Consider the following 17,390-nt stretch of genomic DNA (forward strand, 5'->3'; position numbering starts at 1 on the left):
TTATATTTCTGTGTAGATATGTGAATTCCTTTTGGAGGAATAGAAACACTTTAACCCAACTTCAAAAGATAATAATAATGAACAAGTCTAAATCCTAAAACATGATGAGCAAAGATAAAAGAACAGATATGAGTAAAGATTCCAATAACTTGGTTTCCTGGAATCATGACCCATTTTAACATGATTTATGCCCAATATGACATCAAGATGTCAAGAAATATGAAACAGGATAGTTACATACCATCAAAGATGTAATTAGTCGTTTGGATATATGCTAAAAAGTTTTAGAATAATTATTCAATAGCACTTCATAAAATATCTTCACATTCTTTAAATTTAAAAGGTAAATTGTAATAAATTTGAGAGTTGATATGCTCTCAAATACTTGAGAGTATATATTAAAATTAATTTAATAAATTTATTATGATTAGCATTACCAGTTTTCTTTCTTAATGGGGAAGGAATAAACATAAAATAAAGTGGCTAAGATTTACAGATTCATGTAACAATGGCATTTATAACCTTATTTATGTTTTGTAAAGTTCTGCATGACTATTAACTCAGGTAAATCAAATTAAAATTTATCTTGAGTGGTACTAAATATGACTAAATCAAAAGTCAGTCAGTAAGTATTCTTGAATATGTCAAATCAACTATCTTTCAACTGAAGGTAATAATTGATTTTCTCACTGATTTGGACAACAAATAATAGAATTGCCAATGAATAAACCAACCCTTTGGTAATATTTGATATTTCATACGAGTTGTGCTTTATTCAAGATTTTACTTCTACCTAAAAATACTAAATAATGAATGATGTATATTTTTGGTGCACAGAGATTGTTTAAATTAAATTAAATACGTTGTTTAGATTCTAAGATCCATAAGTTTTTCTGCACTGTTTTTTAATTGAAAGCCCCTGTAAAGAATTTCAGAAACCCATAAGTTACATTTTTGTGTGAATCTTTTATTTTCCAAAGTACTTCCAAGTACCTTATCTGCATTGACACTCATATCTACTCTATGAAATAGAAAAGGCCAGCGTCATCTGTTTGCTTTTGTTTTTGTCTTCTCATGAGAAACTGAGCCTATCTTATACATCCAGTCTTCACCTTATGATACCCTACTTTTAATCCCACAAAGCATAGAAAGTAGCTTGCCATTAGCTTATTTTATATTAAAATGTTCATGATGTTGATATTGTGATGACCCTTACCTTCTAGATATATTTCCATCATCCCTCAAATCCCAAAATATTAGGGATTGACTTTTTAGTTATTTGATAACACTGTTCATGCTCCCTGGTGTCGGGGATGATAGTGTCATAAGGAGCTTGTCAGTGAAACCACTGTCCCAAATGTCATAGTTAAGTTTAATTCCAATTATCTAATTTATTCTCTAATCAAATATCTAGTAGATAGTAATAAACGTTAATTACAAAAGGAATAAGCCAAATATTCCCCTTTAGTATGCATTTTATAATGCAGCTATTACAGCTGATCTTCATCTCCCCCCAAAAAAGACGTTTTTTCTTTTATTGACTTCTAAACCGGATATTTTATTTCAAAAGTGGTTAGTGGTCAGAGAGGGGAAAAGAAAGGTAACAATTGTTTGAGCAGATCAGCCAGGGTATATTATGGCTGGGAAAATTTCAGGAGAAGAGAAAAGAAATGATTTGTTTTATTCTTTGCTTTTTTAAGGAGGAGTTTGGGAGAGAATGAATTGGACTGTGAACCTTTCATGAACTTCTCAAAAGAACAGGAACATGAGGAGACGAAATGGTGATGAAAACCCACAATTCAATCTACCACAGTATGGTAAGCATTCCCAGCTTTAAACCATGAAGAAAAATAAATTGACAATTAGTGAAAAAAAAATGTGGTAAATCAAAGAACGTAATGCAAAATGGACACTGGAGGGATGAAAATCCATATGACTCCTGCTTCCAGGAAAGGCCAGAGCCACTGATCATTGGTTCACTAATGGCCAATAGTGTTTCAAGGTGAAAGGAAGGATGGGTCCAGGAGCCTATTGGAGGAAAATAGGGTGGAGACTTGGAGATGGTGTTAAGAGAACATTTGGGTGAGTGAACATAAATCAAAGAAAAACTAAATTAAGAAAAATGCTTATAGAAAATGAAAGGTAGACATAAAATACTAAATCAGATAAAAACCTGCAGATTTTATATTTAACCATCTTCTCAATTATAATAATGATTTGGAAAATTTAATGTTTTCTTTTATATAATTTGGCAGGGTGATAACTATCCTCAGTGGGATAACAGACTAGTTTTAACTCTTACATCTCCATGTTTCAGAGTTTATTTGAGGCAAAGTATGATTTTTAAGAACAGCTACTGCTTATTTTGCTCAGGTTGCTTATTGCCCAGTCTGAGGGGACCATTCATAGCTTATCCATGTGATACACAACCTGCACAAGCCATACGTGTTGCCTCTGATTATATGTGTACATAAGAAATGAAACAACATAATAAATGTTACTCTTGGGAACAGCAATGGATTAAGAGCCCTAATATCTTTATTCAGGTCACTGATCTGCTGGCTCCTAGCCGGATAATATTATTCATATCAATTAGCCTCTCTGAATCCAGAGTGCTTGTTAGGAAAATGGTGACAATAATATTTACCTTCCCAATCTTACACAGTTGTCTGAGTTAGTCAAAGAATGTTTTGTAAAATTTTAAGTTTTATATAAATGCACATTATTATTTAGAAGATTAATGCAACCATAGGATAGTCACTTGTCATATATATGGATTTTAATATTTTTAAGAGACAGCATGACATATATCATGTAAGCTACTGTCACAAAGCTAAACGTATATATTTAATAAATGATTTTTTAATTAAATGGATGGCAGTAATGTACTGTCTATTGCAAATGTTGTAACAGTTTATATTAATTTATAATTCTATACATTAGATTTTGAAAATCTCAATGGTACCCATTCTCCTTAGTATTATTTTTTAAAAGTTTTTATTTTCCAAGTATACTGATTCTCAGTTATGATGGAGAATATCAACAGTTACTGATTCAAGATGCTCTTGCCCCTGCAAAGTCTACTTCGTAGTTCATCTTCCTTTTCAAGACCTCTAGATGTTGGAACACTTTAGGAATACATCTTCAGCTCTCTTCCCTTCTTTATCCATATCTCCACTCAGGTTTTCTCAACTGGTCCCATATATATATATATTTTTTTGAGACATGGTCTCATGCTTTTACCCAGGCTGGGCTGCAGTGGCACAGTCACAGCTCATTGCAGCTTCCACATCCCAGGATCAAGTGATCCTCCCACCTCAGCCTCCCTAGTAGCTGGGACTACAGGCATCAGGCGTGCACCACCATGCCCGGCCAAGGCTGGTCTTGAACTCCTGAGCTCTAGTGATCCATCCTCCTCAGCCTCCCAAAGTGCTGGGATTACAGGCTTTAAAAAAAACAAAAACAGGCCAGGCACAGTGGTTCACGCCTGTAACTTCAGCACTTTTGGGAGGCCGATGTGGGCGGATCACGAGTTCAAGAGATGGAGACCATCCTGGCTAACATGGTGAAACCCTGTCTCTACTAAAAATACAAAAATTAGCTGTGCATGGTGGCGCGCCTGTAGTCCAAGCTACTCGGGAGGCTGAGGCAGGAGAATCGCTTGAACCCGGGAGGCGGAGTTTGCAGTGAGCCAAGATCGCGCCAGCCTGGCGACAGGGTGAGACTCCGCCTAAAAAAAAAAAAAAAAAAAGCTAACATATGCAGAAGTCTCCCAGATCTTTATCCCAGCCCTGAATCCCCTATGATTTCTTACTTAGATATCAAAGAGCTATAAATCTCTCCCTGTATGTCTACTCAATGATTCAAAATAGATATGTACTAAATTAACTTTTTGATGTTCCATCTAAACTTGTTCCTCCACAAATCTTTCCTATTATAGTCCTACTATACCCTTGGTTGCTTAGACCAAAAATGTGGGGGTCTTACCTTTGTCCAACCCATCAGCAAGTCCTATGCATCCTACTCCAATACATATCCCTAATGATGCCCTTTAAAATGCGACATGATTGGATCCCTGGCCAGTATTTCAAGCTTGTTTATGTAAAACAGGCCTTTTTACTTATCACTCTTCATAGTGCATTATCCCTCCTATAAATTCTATTTCTCTGTTAATTTATGTTTCTCTCTCTATTAGGAAAACATTTTTTTCCGTTTTATTCTCAAGTCAGTATAGTGGACTGGAATAGTGCCTAGCACAATTACTGTAAGCACTCAATAAACCTTGTGAATGAAAGAACGAATTGATACCCATAATATGAATCCCTGAATGAAACAGACCTAGAATTGATGGGAATGAGATTGACAGCTGCACATAACCATCAGTGTCCTGGACTGGGACATGTGTATAGGTGTACTTTCATAAGCACATTATTTCTTTACGAAATACATTCTTGGAATTACTTTTGACTTCAAAGAGTCAAAAATTACCAAATTAATTCAAATAAATAATAAAATTCTGTTTTCAACTCAAGATAATTCTATAAGTATGAAAGCTCCCAAAACAAGGCAAAAGAAAATGTTTTTGTTTCCATTTTGAATTTTTCATTTTTCCAGCCACCCCTCTCTAGCTTCTGAATTTTTACACTGACGAACAGATTTTGTGTCTTTCTTCCCATAGCTAAAAATGATATTCAGACTTAATAATAGTGATTATAAGAAGTATTATTATGCCAATTATTTCAAATTGTGCAATGGTCAAAGCACATAAAAATATGTCATAGCAATAAATCTGTTTTCCTACTCTTTGTAATGTCTTATTTGCCTTAACAACTTTTCAGACAACAGCTATAATAAATGGACTCTCAAGTATGATTTGCATCTCTCCCATCACAAGAGTAGTGTCTGTTTCAGAACTCACAGTTGTGTATGATATATTTAAATGATCCCGAATAATCGTCCTCAGAGCTGTCCTGACCTTACCAATAATAAGTTTTATAGCCCTTTATATTGTAGTTTGCCTGAGCCTGAAATATATTAATTACCACAAATATATGAAATGTGTGGTTGTAAAATCCCTGACTTCTCTCTCCTAAGTCTAATAATCACTAAAATATGTACTATTGCTTTCCTGTCACATTTACCTGGTGCTTGTTTCCCCTTCTATATTCTGTATGTTGTTTGATGGTTCTTTCTCCAGTCTCTCATGCCAGAAGAGTCATTCCTTAATGCCTGGCTCTCCTTCATTTCATATATCCAATTGATCACTGTATCTTCTCAATTCATCATACAAAATATTTCTGGGATTTATGCTCTTTTCATTAGTACCATGGCTTCCTTTAAAAATTGACCCATTTTAGTCTCAGAGTCGCACTTGCCTGGCTTCTAACGCTACCACCACTTTCCCATAAAACCAGAGAGGAATTAACTTAGAATCATGTCACAAAGCCTTCTCCCTGAAAGCAAAATGGTTGTCTTGCTGCTATATACCCAATGACAGAGGTAACACTTGAGACAGGAGATTCTACAGGAAGAGTGTAAGTTGTGATACCAGACAGACAGGCAGGGTTTTAGATCCCATTGTAGGGACATACCACCACCTCTATCTGTGGTGTAATACTGGATAAGTTCACCTCTCTGGAACTTAGTTTAACTATGTTTTACTTTGAAATAATAATTCATATTTCATAGGATTGTTGTGAAGACTAAATAAGATCATGTGTTTTAAAAAATATTTGCTGTAATGTATTGAATGCTCACTAGAGGATAATTTCCTTCCTGCATTCTCCTACCACTTCTAGGCACCATCGATGGTACCAGAACCTGTCTGCAGAAACTCTGCATGCTTTCCTCGTTCTCCTGTCCTGCTATCATTTGGGGACCAAGGATATCTTTATTTCTCAAACAGTATTAGAGAAACTGGGTGAGACCATATTCTGTCTCAGGGAACCTGTTTGATCAATGCTTCTGCAAATCCTCTTTCTATAATAGCTGGAAACTGTTTCTCTTCATGCTATTTTCTTGCTCATACATCAATGATTGATTTCCCCTAGGTTACAAGCAAAAATAAATATTTCATAGCTTTTTCTACTCTACCCTTGCATATTTTTATGAAATCAGCTCTGCCACTCGTTCTTTTTACCTGCTTGGTTTTCTCATAAACTCCATGTCTTTTTAATCCTCTGTACTTTCCATAGCCAGCCTCTCCAGTTAGAATGCTTTTCCCTGCTTATACATCCCGTAAACGCCCATTATTCTCAGATCAGCTTCTCTATAAAGCATTGCCAACCTTTGCTTCATCTCAGAAAGTAGGTGTTTTCCAGCTTAGTGTTCCTATCCCTGCAGTGCACTTCGATAACGTCTCTTTAAGCCTGTATCTTGCCATATTGGTACTATTTGTCTTACCTACTACCGTGTAAATTCCTTGAATGGAGAACAGTACCACAGCACCTAGAATGTGCTTGAAAGTCCACAAATAGTAGATAATGGAAGGTGTTGCTTTCATTATTATTATTATTATTTTGGAGACAAGGTCTCACTCTGTCACCCAGGCTGGAGTGCAGTGGTGTGCTCTTGGATCACTGCAACCTCTGCCTCCTGGTCTCAATAGATCCTCCCACCTCAGCCTCCCAAGTAGCTGGGACTGCAAGCATGGGCCACCATGCCCGGCTAATTTGTGTTTTTGTAGAGACAGGCTTTCGCCATGTTGCCCAGGCTGGTCTCAAACTCCTGAGCTCAAGTCATCTGCCAGCCTCAGCCTCCCAAAGTGTGGGAATTACAGGTTTGAGCCACCACTATCATTATTTTCTTTCTTTCTTTCTTTATTTTACTTTAAGTCCCAGGATACATGTGCAGAACATGCAGGTTCATTACATAGGTATATGTGTGCCATGGTGATTTCCTGCACCTATTGACCCATCCTCTAAGTTTCCTCCCCTCTCCCCACAACCCCCAACAGGCCCTGGTATGTGTTATTCCCCTCCCTGTGTCCATGTGTTGTCATTGTTCAGCTCCCACTTATACTATAATTATTTTCATTGCCCTTATCAACTTAATTTTTTTTTCCTTTCCTAGGCAGTCACATTCTTACCTGAATTTTCTTTGTCAAACTGTGCTACCATTTTGTATCCTGTGTCGTAAACAAGTGTAATTTTTATGCAAGCACTATTTTTATATAATTCTAAACACCAAGACTTTAAAACCTAGAAGAAAACTGCAGTATGTATGCTTCTCTCATTTGCATGAAAATAGCATTCTGTAATTGAGATTTCAAAGTTGAGAAATTCTAAAGCCTTTATTTAAAAAATCCTTTGAAAAATTAATCATATTTTTCCAGTTTTGTAAATAAATGAATTGGAAAGCAATGAAGCAAAATTTAACAACCTTCAAAATACACACTCACATTCTATTCCTAAGTTCTTTTATATTGCAAGTTGGTGCCAAAAAACATAGCCCTATCATGATGGTCCTGAGAGAAAACCTCATTGATTGGAAAAGGGTGAGGTGATCTAGGAATAACTGGCATTCAGCTGTTGTATCGTAGTTTCAGTACAACTTGGAAAAATGGCACCACACATTCACAGGAACTGTACCCTTCTCTCCTGGGGCAACTTAATGAACTTCTCTGGCTACCTGCACAAGATCTTCATCACTCAGTTAAGGGCCAGAGAGAGCAAAATATTTAAATATGTAGCAAGTAAGCCTACTCTATGGTAGATCTACACTAGGTTTGAAGAGTTCTGTAGTTCCATCTGGGTAGGGGAGGGTAATTGTATAACTCTTGATACTTTTGGTATACCATCTAGATGACCCTTCCAACACATTGGCCTCTCAGTTCCTTGGAAAATCTCTCTTCCAATGATCTTGTTCCTCATCCTACCTCAGTTACTCAATCCCACGAGCTTATCCTAGATCTCTCCCATATCTGTGATGTGTTTATATTATTTATTTTGTTATAAGATCGTTTTATAAATTCTGTTCCATTTCTCAAAAATCTGGTAATTTATAGCATGTCTCTGCATTCTTCAGTTGGTAGATGAGAACTTTCAAAAACCCACTTTGTAACTGACGAAATGAGGAACTTATATTTCCTGGCATAACATGAACTGGGAGTGTCATTCAAGTTCGATTAGTTAAGCACTAAAAAAAATTAGGCTCATGTTTTTAGCCTCTTTTTCTTACTTTAAAAGGAATTTTTCTAACAAATTCAGTTTAAGTGTAAATACAACTCTTCATTATCCACAACAACAGGGAATGGAAAATTGGGATCTACAGATAATTCAAAATTTTACTTTAAAGAGCACATTCAACCTTTGTTCCCAATGAGCTCTTAACATTGCTTAGAGCTAAGAATTAATTTGTGTGGATTTTATCACTTTTTATTTGACACCTCACCCAAGGAAGAATGCTGATCAGCAGTGAATTAGGCACTGAGTAGAGTAGCCAGAAAGAGTGAAATCAGAAACCTGAGCACTTGAATCAACCACAAATTTCATATCTAACCCTTGAACATTTTAAATGAAATATATCTTCATTTTAGTTTTATAATAGCAATAGACATTCTAAGACAGAACTAAATATAGAACATTTTTTGAGTGCGTAGATTTTCTGAAAAAGATCACCTGTTCTATTGTTACTTGAAAATGTACATTAATGTATTTAATTCAACCTTCTGGATGAAACAGTGCTAGAACTATGTCATACTTTACCAAATCCATCCCTTCCCAATAACAAAACAAAGAAATGTTTCCCTTTCCTTCCTGTTTTCTTCAGGTGCTTTTCATCAACAGAAAACCACTTGCTGACATGTGGTTCATTTCTAGGGTGGACAAGTAATTTTTAAAAATTTATTGTGGCAAAGTCAGCATACCAAAAAAAAAAAAAAGTTAAAAAAAAAGATCTGTCCTATGCTTTATTTGTGAGGCTGTGAAGGAGACTTCTATGGCTGTTGCTGCGTTGGGTTATCTTTATTTTACCTCCTGGTTGAGTGATGAGCCTTTTCAAAGAGTAAAGAACCAAAGACATGTCCTTCTGCCTGTTTGCTGCACCTCAGTTTGGTCTCCAGACTCTGATATTGTTGGGTGGCTTCATGAAAATTATCCACCAATTTCTTTAAAAAATCAGTTTCTTTTATTATCATTTAAAGATAAGTAATATTCTACATTTGTATGTAACAAGCAGAATCTGAAATCCAGTATTCAGACTATCAAATGAAGCATATGCGATATGCAGAATATGCCTAAAAAGCTGTGATCTTCCTTAAAACACTGAAATCCAAGTCCTCCAAATTTGGCAGAGGAGAAAGCCTCCCTGTTCATGAGAAGGCAGTCGGACCACTAACCTTCACGGTCATTCCTCTGGGATTCCCCCCTTCCTTAGGGATCTCTCTGACTGCATTTGCACATTCACACTGTCCTGAGGGACTTAAGGAGCTTTTCATCTATGTTTGCGCACTTGTATTCCACTCACCAAACATGTTATTAACTACTCTTTTTTGGTTCAAGTGAACCAGCCACTCATGCAAAACACACTTTTATGCTCATGGAGGTAATATATAGGTCTTCCTTTAGAAAAGGAAATTTGCAAAAATAACGATGTTACTTAATAAAATAAAAAACATAATTTATTCTTGTAATTTACCCTGTTATGTAATCAAAGGTATATACAATTTGTAAGTACATCATAGATTACTGATATGCTCAATTAGAGCCAGTAATTAATATTTGCAACAGAAGCATAAATATGATCTTTAAAAACTGACTAATCACTTTTGCTTGTTTAAAATTTTTTATCCTTAAATAGTCTTTAGTGTGATATATACAATAGTATTTCCCTAATTTAAGCATTTTTAGTCTTATTTACAAAATAAATTGAGTCCTATTATTTCATTTGAAATGAATTTTTATTTTGAAAATAATTTGGTAGAACATAAAACAAAATCTTCTTGGGTAGTTAAATATTTAATGTTGACACAGTCTTTTTGTGACATATTTGCTTCACCTGGATATGATTCTAGAGAGTCTATGAGCCCCTTGAAATTGTGTGCAAAAATATATGTGTCCTGGTATTATATCATTCTGGTGTAAAAGGTAGAACAGTTTTCCTCAGAACCATGACGTAAAATGAAATCTATGCATTGTGTGTAAATTCCTCCAAGCAGTATATTTTTAATACTGAAAAAATACTCATGTGTGTGGACTCACTGAAGTAAATGAAGTAGTGGTAAGTCCATCAGCATATGCACACTGATATATTTTCAGAATAATAGGAATATTCTTAGTCATGTCATAAAACTATGTATTATAATGATATAACTTCATTATTCACTATCTCATTTTCCTATGCTCTGGTTTATCATCATGAAGACATTAATTTCTCATGATTTCTCGTGCTATCTATGGAAATAATCCTTTATTGAAAAAATAAGTATCTTGAAATTAGTGGCAGCAAAATGGATTTGAGAAGATCTCATTAAAGTGTATTTAGCAACATCTCACTGAATCTTGGTTACTTTATATTTTTACACACAGAAAAATATTTTGGATGTTTTAGAAAAAAAATGTGTAGAATTAGAGAGCTCTAACTGTGAACACCAACATTGTTTCGCCACCTGTATCTTGCATTAAGAGACAGATGGACTTGCGCCAGAGATTTAAAGTCAAATAAAGAAGTTCCTGGGTGAAAATCAGTATTACTGAAAAATATTTTACAATGAGTTCTTTCTCTAAGCAATGTTTATGGCACATGTATTGATATTTGAAGTAGAAATTAGTTTTAAGTAAATACGACATATAAATAATATTACGTGGAGTTCCATGAAAGAAGGGACTGTGTCCTACACTGAATTAATAGTTGATAAATGAAAAAATAATCAATGAATCAATATATGGATGTGGTAAATTCATAGCTATTTTTCTGTCTCCTGGTAGTGTGGGGTCTAAGTATACCCTAAATAACTCTTGAAATATTCTTATATATATGAGAAGAATTTGCTAATATGATGGACAAACATCATGCTCCAATGAAGTAATAATCTAATCAAGGTGAACAAAATATTTTGGTCTACAAAATAAATAACAATGCAAATATTAGTAACTAACTTTAGTAGGGTCTTTGTACTTTAAAATATATTAAGAAATTATTATTATTATTATTATTTTGAGATGGAGTCTCACTCTGTCGCCCAGGCTGGAGTGCAGTGGCGCCATCTCGGCTCACCGCAAGCTCAGCCTCCCGGCTTCACGCCATTCTCCTACCTCAGCCTCCCGAGTAGCTGGGATTACAGGCGCCGGCCACCACGCCCGGCTAATTTTTTGTATTTTTAGTAGAGACGGGGTTTCACCGTGTTAGCCAGGATGGTCTCGATTTCCTAATCTCGTGATCCGCCTGCTTCAGCCTCCCAAAGTGCTGGGATTACAGGCGTGAGCCACCGTGCCCGGCCCACAGATACAAATTATTTCTATCCAGAAGAAAAACAAACTTCAGTGCTATAGATTATTATCCCAGAAATCTTATACTAATATTGTCTCAAAAGGCCTATAAATATTCAGATCTTCAAAATGCCCTTTGAATCAGCCTTGCCGTCTGATTGGTTTATTCATTAATTAAGAAATTGAATAATATCTTTGACACATGTTTATTTTATATTTTTATGAGCCACATTGCTAACTTTTGGAAACTTAATGGATTATTGTAATCTTCACAACTGCATGAAGTAGGTACTAAAATCATCACCATGCACTATTATTACTATTAACAGTACGATAGGTACTAGTTTCATCCCCGTAAGGAAACAGAATTAGTAAGATTAAATTACTTATCACACAGGTGGTAAGAATTTCAAGCTCTCTAATGCCAAGAGCCTGTGTTCATAACCACTATACTGTGCCACCTGCCTAGAAGCTAAAAGAGAACTCGTATTGAGTAACTAAAGCTAAAATCCGTATCTTCCATGTGTCTTGAAAGTATTGTCAAAGGCAAAGAGAATTTATAAAAGTACTTCGTCACTAAATTAATGTGATAGTAGAAATAATTAATTATATGTAATGTATAATATGTATTATACACACAAACACACACATAAGAATATCCCTTCTTTTTTTTTTTTTTTTTTTTTTTTTGAGATGGAGTCTCACTCTGTCGCCCAGGCTGGAGTGCAGTGGCGCGATCTCGGCTCACTGCAACCTCCCGGGTTGAAGCAATTCTCTTGCCTCAGCCTCCCGAGTAGCTGGGACTACAGGCGCACGCCGCCACACCCGGCTAATTTTTTGTATTTTAGTAGAGACGGGGTTTCACCCTGTTGCCCAGGCTGGTCGCAAACTCCTGAGCTCAGGCAGTCCGCCCACCTCAGCCTCCCAAAGTTCAGGGATTACAGGCGTGAGCCACCGCGCCCAGCCAGAATACCCCTTCTTGTAAGAATTGTTCATCAGAGTAACTAGTTCACAAATGAATTCGTGAATACAGACCAAAACTTTGGCCTCTTGGAGAGAATCAAGCTGTGTCATTGTCAGACAGCCACAGAGTTTCTTTCACATTTCACATTATCAAGATTACATATTACTAACAAAATAATGTTTGAAAGTTATATTTGAGTTATTTGAAACTTTTATCAAGAGTTCCAGGAATGAAAAGCCTCTGGATAGTAAGTAGATAGATAGAGAAAATATTTGCCAAGTTTTGTTCCGTCTGTTGTTTTGTTTGCTTTTGTATTCAGATTGGTGTAACAGGACTTACGTGTCTGGAAATCACCTTTTCCTTACTCAAAGGTTCTTTAAGGTCTGAGGGTCTTAACAACACCTTTCTCCAGCTGTCAAGGAAAAGCTGCATATGAGAGATTTTTGCCTCTTGTTTAGAATTTTTAAGCTGCAAAGGATAACACTCTGTTTTTCTCAGCAGTGTTTTCTTCTGGCCCCAAATCTGCTTGCAATATTGTCGTTGTTTCTACTGGCAGACTCTGCTTCCTTTGGGAGGTGTTTCTAGATAAAGGCATATAGGGTGAAGAGACTTCTGCTTCCCTTAAGTATCCAGAATGTCTCCAAACTGGAACTAGGGAAATATAAAAATTAAAAACCTTAACTATTTTTCTTTTAAAGCCATTTCCCAAGTGTTGTCCTTGAGCTTGCTATATCAAAATAACTCAATCTACTTGTTTAAAAAAATGCAGATTTCTTGGCCTCATTCCTGACCTTTTGGGTCAGAACCTGTGAGCTGGAACCAGGGAAACAGTATACTGTTTCAACAAGAAACTCAGTTGACCCCATACCGTATTTATAAAGCACTTAAAAAAATAGGGACAGGGTCTTGCTGTATTGCCCAGCTGGAGTGTAGTGGCATGATTGTAGCTAGCTGCAGCCTCAAATTCCTGGGCTCAAGGGATCCTCCTGACTCAGCCTCCCAAGTAGCTACCACACCTGGCTAATTTTTTAAAAATTTTATGTAGAGCTAGGGTTTCACTATATTGCCTAGGCTGGTCTCAAACTCCTGGCCTCAAGCAGTCCTCCCACCCTCAAGCAATCCTCCTAGCTTGGCCTCCCAAACTGCTGGGTTTACAGGCATAAGCCACCACGTGCCCGGCCTATAAAGCCCTTTTTTTTTTAAGTCCTTCTTATATTTTTACGTAATTGAGACTTGCACGAAGATTCTTAGCTTTTTACTCTGAAAAAGTATTGACTTCCATTTTTAATAACTTTGTAATCAGAGCTTACAAGTTCACTTCTGATTGTCTTTAAAGAAAAATTATCTTGTTGTATCTTCAAAAATATATAGATTGGCTGCTCAACTCAGGTGCACATTTTGTGTTATACATGGCAAGAAACTACTTAATAGGGTGAGTATTCCTAACTGTTGCAAACTATCTGATAGTACTGTTTGTAATTTATTTCAGTGCTTGTATTTCTAGGACAGGGATGATATATTTGGATATAAAACCCAAGTTGGATTCCTCTAATCACTATACTATACATGCAATGTGATTGGATCTCTAATTCAGAATTGTAAGATACTGTGTGTGTATTCATATATGTATATATACACATAAGGTATGCATAATACATGTATATGTGTATGTTTATGTGTGTGTGTATATGTGTATATATGCACACAAATACTCATATAAATACTCATACAAATGTGAATATATACATATATTAAAAATGAAAACAATTTGGGACTTAAAAAGCAGATGTTATTTTAGGAAAGACTTAGTTCTCTTTTTTTCCCAAGCTATTTCCCATTAGTCTGTTTTCACTTGTTTGTTTAGGCCTGGGAAAGTCAACATGAGGTGGCGCTTAAGAACTTCAAGGTCTAGATCATACAAATCCATGTCTTTTGATCCCTAATGCCTAGTCCAGTTATAAACACACTTTGAACAGTGATGAATGGATATATGAGTGAATGAAAAACAATAGCTTAGACCAGAAGTCTGCAAAGTATAACCTGCAGGACCAAATCCATCCTGCTGCCTATTTTTCTATATCCCTGGTGCTAGGAAGGGTTTTTACATTTCAAAATTGTTTTAAAAATCAAAAGGTTGGTAATATTTTATGACACACAAAAATTATAGGAAATTCAAATCTCAGTGTCCATGAATAAGGTTTTACTAGAAAACAGCCATGCTCATTTGTTTAGGTATTTTGTGTGGTTGCTTTTATGCTGCAATGGTAGAGTTAAGTAGTTGCAACAGAGACGATATGGCCTGCAAAGTTGAAAATATTTAATATCTGACCCTTTACAGAAAGTCTATGGATGCCTCAGTTTAGAAAGATTAAGTGTCTTGCCCAGAGAGCTACAAAATGTAAATTATGTATCTGGAATTATCGATAGGTGTTTGAACTCCGAATTCAATGCCATTTTCTCCGTACTTCTCTAAGCCTAGAAAATTGATTTTCGTTCTGGACCAAACATCTTGATTCCTGCTCCAGAGGTTCTTGGTGTTAGGCAGAACTGGATTTGAATCGTAACTTTGCTCAGGGCTGGCTACATAACTTGTGGGGCTCAAGGCAAAAGGAAAATGCCTGGCAATGGCAAAGGACCCTTATCCCCAAGAACCCCCGCAAACCCAACCCCACCCCCAGGGCAGACAGGAGCTAAATATGGAGATGGCATATAAATACAAAACTAAAATGACTAAGAATCTCAAGACAGCAACCACAGAGCATTAAACCCCAATTGGGGTACTTTTCTGAGCCTGGTCACAATGGTTGTACTTCGATGAAGCCAGATTACAACATAATGAAATATGATGCCGTCACAAGTCAAAAAATCTATCTGAACCCCTATTTTCATAGTGATGCCATGTAGTTGATGATATCTGTCTCAAAAACTTTAGAAGTCACAATAGACCATGCATATAAAGCAGTTAGCAATGTTCTTGGCTGATTATTTTTCAATTTCCTGTACTTCCTTTCTAGTATTAAATCAAGAAGTAGCATTCCTATCGTAAAAGACTAAATGTCATTTCCATATTTTTGAGACCAAATTCCTTTTTAGCATGAACTTCATCAATGGTTGGATCATACATTATCCTAAAGAGATGTCCAAATTACAGATAAATTGAGCCATTATTTAGAGCCATTTTTGTTCTTTGTGAATAGGCTTTCCCTGGGCACTTATCAGCTGTCTGTACCCTCTGGGTCTGCACATTATAAAGCAAATGAGGAACTTTCGTTGGGGCATTTTCAGACCCTTGCATTAGCTGTAGTGTGCCAGTGCAAAGGACCCTAACTTGATAATTTTATGGTCACAAGAACTAAGCCTACACCAAACCAACACTAAAACTACACTAAACCTATAATAATTCTAGATATTATTCTCCAGGATTCTACCCAGCAGAAAAGGAGATATCATCCATTTATTTTATTATCTGCAAAGTGGTGAACATGTACCCACTTGGCCAGATGGATTCCATGCTAGTGTTCAGCTTCCTTCAGGGAATATTTGTGATTCTGGTCAACCAATTCACTGATTTAGGAAAGACAATACTTCTATTCTGTTACTTTAGAGATCTGAGGTTGTCAGTAAAGTTAATGTAGTCATAAAATTACCATTAGCGAGAGAATAGTCTCATTCATTGAGATGTTGAGTTTTTTTGATATGAAAAAGGATATTTTTTCTTTTAGCTTTTGTTTTTTGTGCTAAGAGTCATATAATAATGTGTCCTAGTAAACAATAATATCTCAGAAGATTTTATTTTTGTTTCACGTTGAGTCACACTCAATTTTTGTTTGGAAAATAATTTTAATATCCATAAGTGGTTTTTCAATTTGTTATGAATAATACAGTCATCCAGTAAGTGTTGAATAAAGGGGAAGCTTCAGAATTTCTTAATGTTCTAAATTTCATTAGTTTGCAATTTATTAAAGACTAGTATTTCTTAGAATGTTGACATCTCCCATCAGATTATATTATATTCAGAATGTCCCAATCTCAGAAAAGCTCACAGCACTGAAGAGAAGCAATTCAATGATCTTCCAGATACCTCCCTGAGGAAAAAGTTTTAAAATATATGTATCAACTCTCTCCTACATCTTCTGAAACTAAGGGTCAGAGAGTTTGGGTGAAACATTAGAGAAAAACAAAAAACAAGATAAAATCTTGGAGCCCATTTTTTCTTTTTGTACTTCAGTATTTACTTATTCCTATCCTTAGTTCCACAATTATAAATTAATTATGATAACTTTTATCTTTAAGTTATTAATATAGTATCATTAAAATAAAATAATACTTTGTAGATTATGGGAAGAACATTTCATATCAGTGATATATTGTTAGTTTTTTGTGATAAGAAACATCACATTTTTTCACAGACGTATTATGTTTGCAAAGAATTCAGAAGGACTTTTTTCCTTAACATTGTTTGCTAGTCAATATTAATTTTCTAAATTTCATGGATATTCATTTTCAGTACGATTAAATAGGCTTTTTTTTAGTTGCGATTATTATCAAACCAATTAAACAATCTTCAGTTAATAAAGAAGAAAAGGAATGTAGCTTACATAACTGAACAAGCCAAGGAATCAGAATCTCACAGTGTCATAATTCTTTCTCCATATTCTCAGTTCTGCTTTTCTCTGTGTTCACTTTATTATGAATTATTTTTATAGAAATAAGGCAGTCGTCAACAACTCCAGGATTATATCTTACTAGTTTAACAGTGCCAACAGGACAGAGAACCTCTTTTCTTACAGTTCCAGCAAAAATCTGAAATTGAGCATCATTGTAATTATTTGAAAAGCCAACCTGAGGCAAGTTCACAATCCGGAAGCTGAATATGTGTCCAACTTCACACAAATCACAAGGGAAAAAAATAGAAAGGATATTTCCCTCAGGAAAATCAGGGCACCATTACTCAGAGAGAGGAAACTGGATTCTCCACAAAGGAAAACAAAAAATGTCCT

At 35.6% G+C, this 17,390-nt stretch overlaps 1 protein-coding gene across 3 annotated transcripts in view; it reads left to right on the plus strand.

Annotated features, from left to right (window-relative positions):
• HTR1F (5-hydroxytryptamine receptor 1F) overlaps nt 1-17,390 on the plus strand; it is a 193,556-nt gene that overhangs the window by 27,524 nt on the left and 148,642 nt on the right. For 2 of the 3 annotated variants that reach the window (XM_016940011.4, XM_016940010.4), the window contains exon 2: nt 1,701-1,817. The gene's annotated coding sequence lies outside the window, so the exon portion shown is untranslated. Of the gene's footprint in view, nt 1-1,700; nt 1,818-5,798; nt 12,083-17,390 lie in introns of those variants that run through there. The other variant, XR_001712983.4, reaches the window with a different exon arrangement.

Source organism: Pan troglodytes, chromosome 2, assembly GCF_028858775.2.
Source record: "Pan troglodytes isolate AG18354 chromosome 2, NHGRI_mPanTro3-v2.0_pri, whole genome shotgun sequence".
In the NCBI taxonomy this organism is placed as follows: Eukaryota; Metazoa; Chordata; class Mammalia; order Primates; family Hominidae; genus Pan; species Pan troglodytes.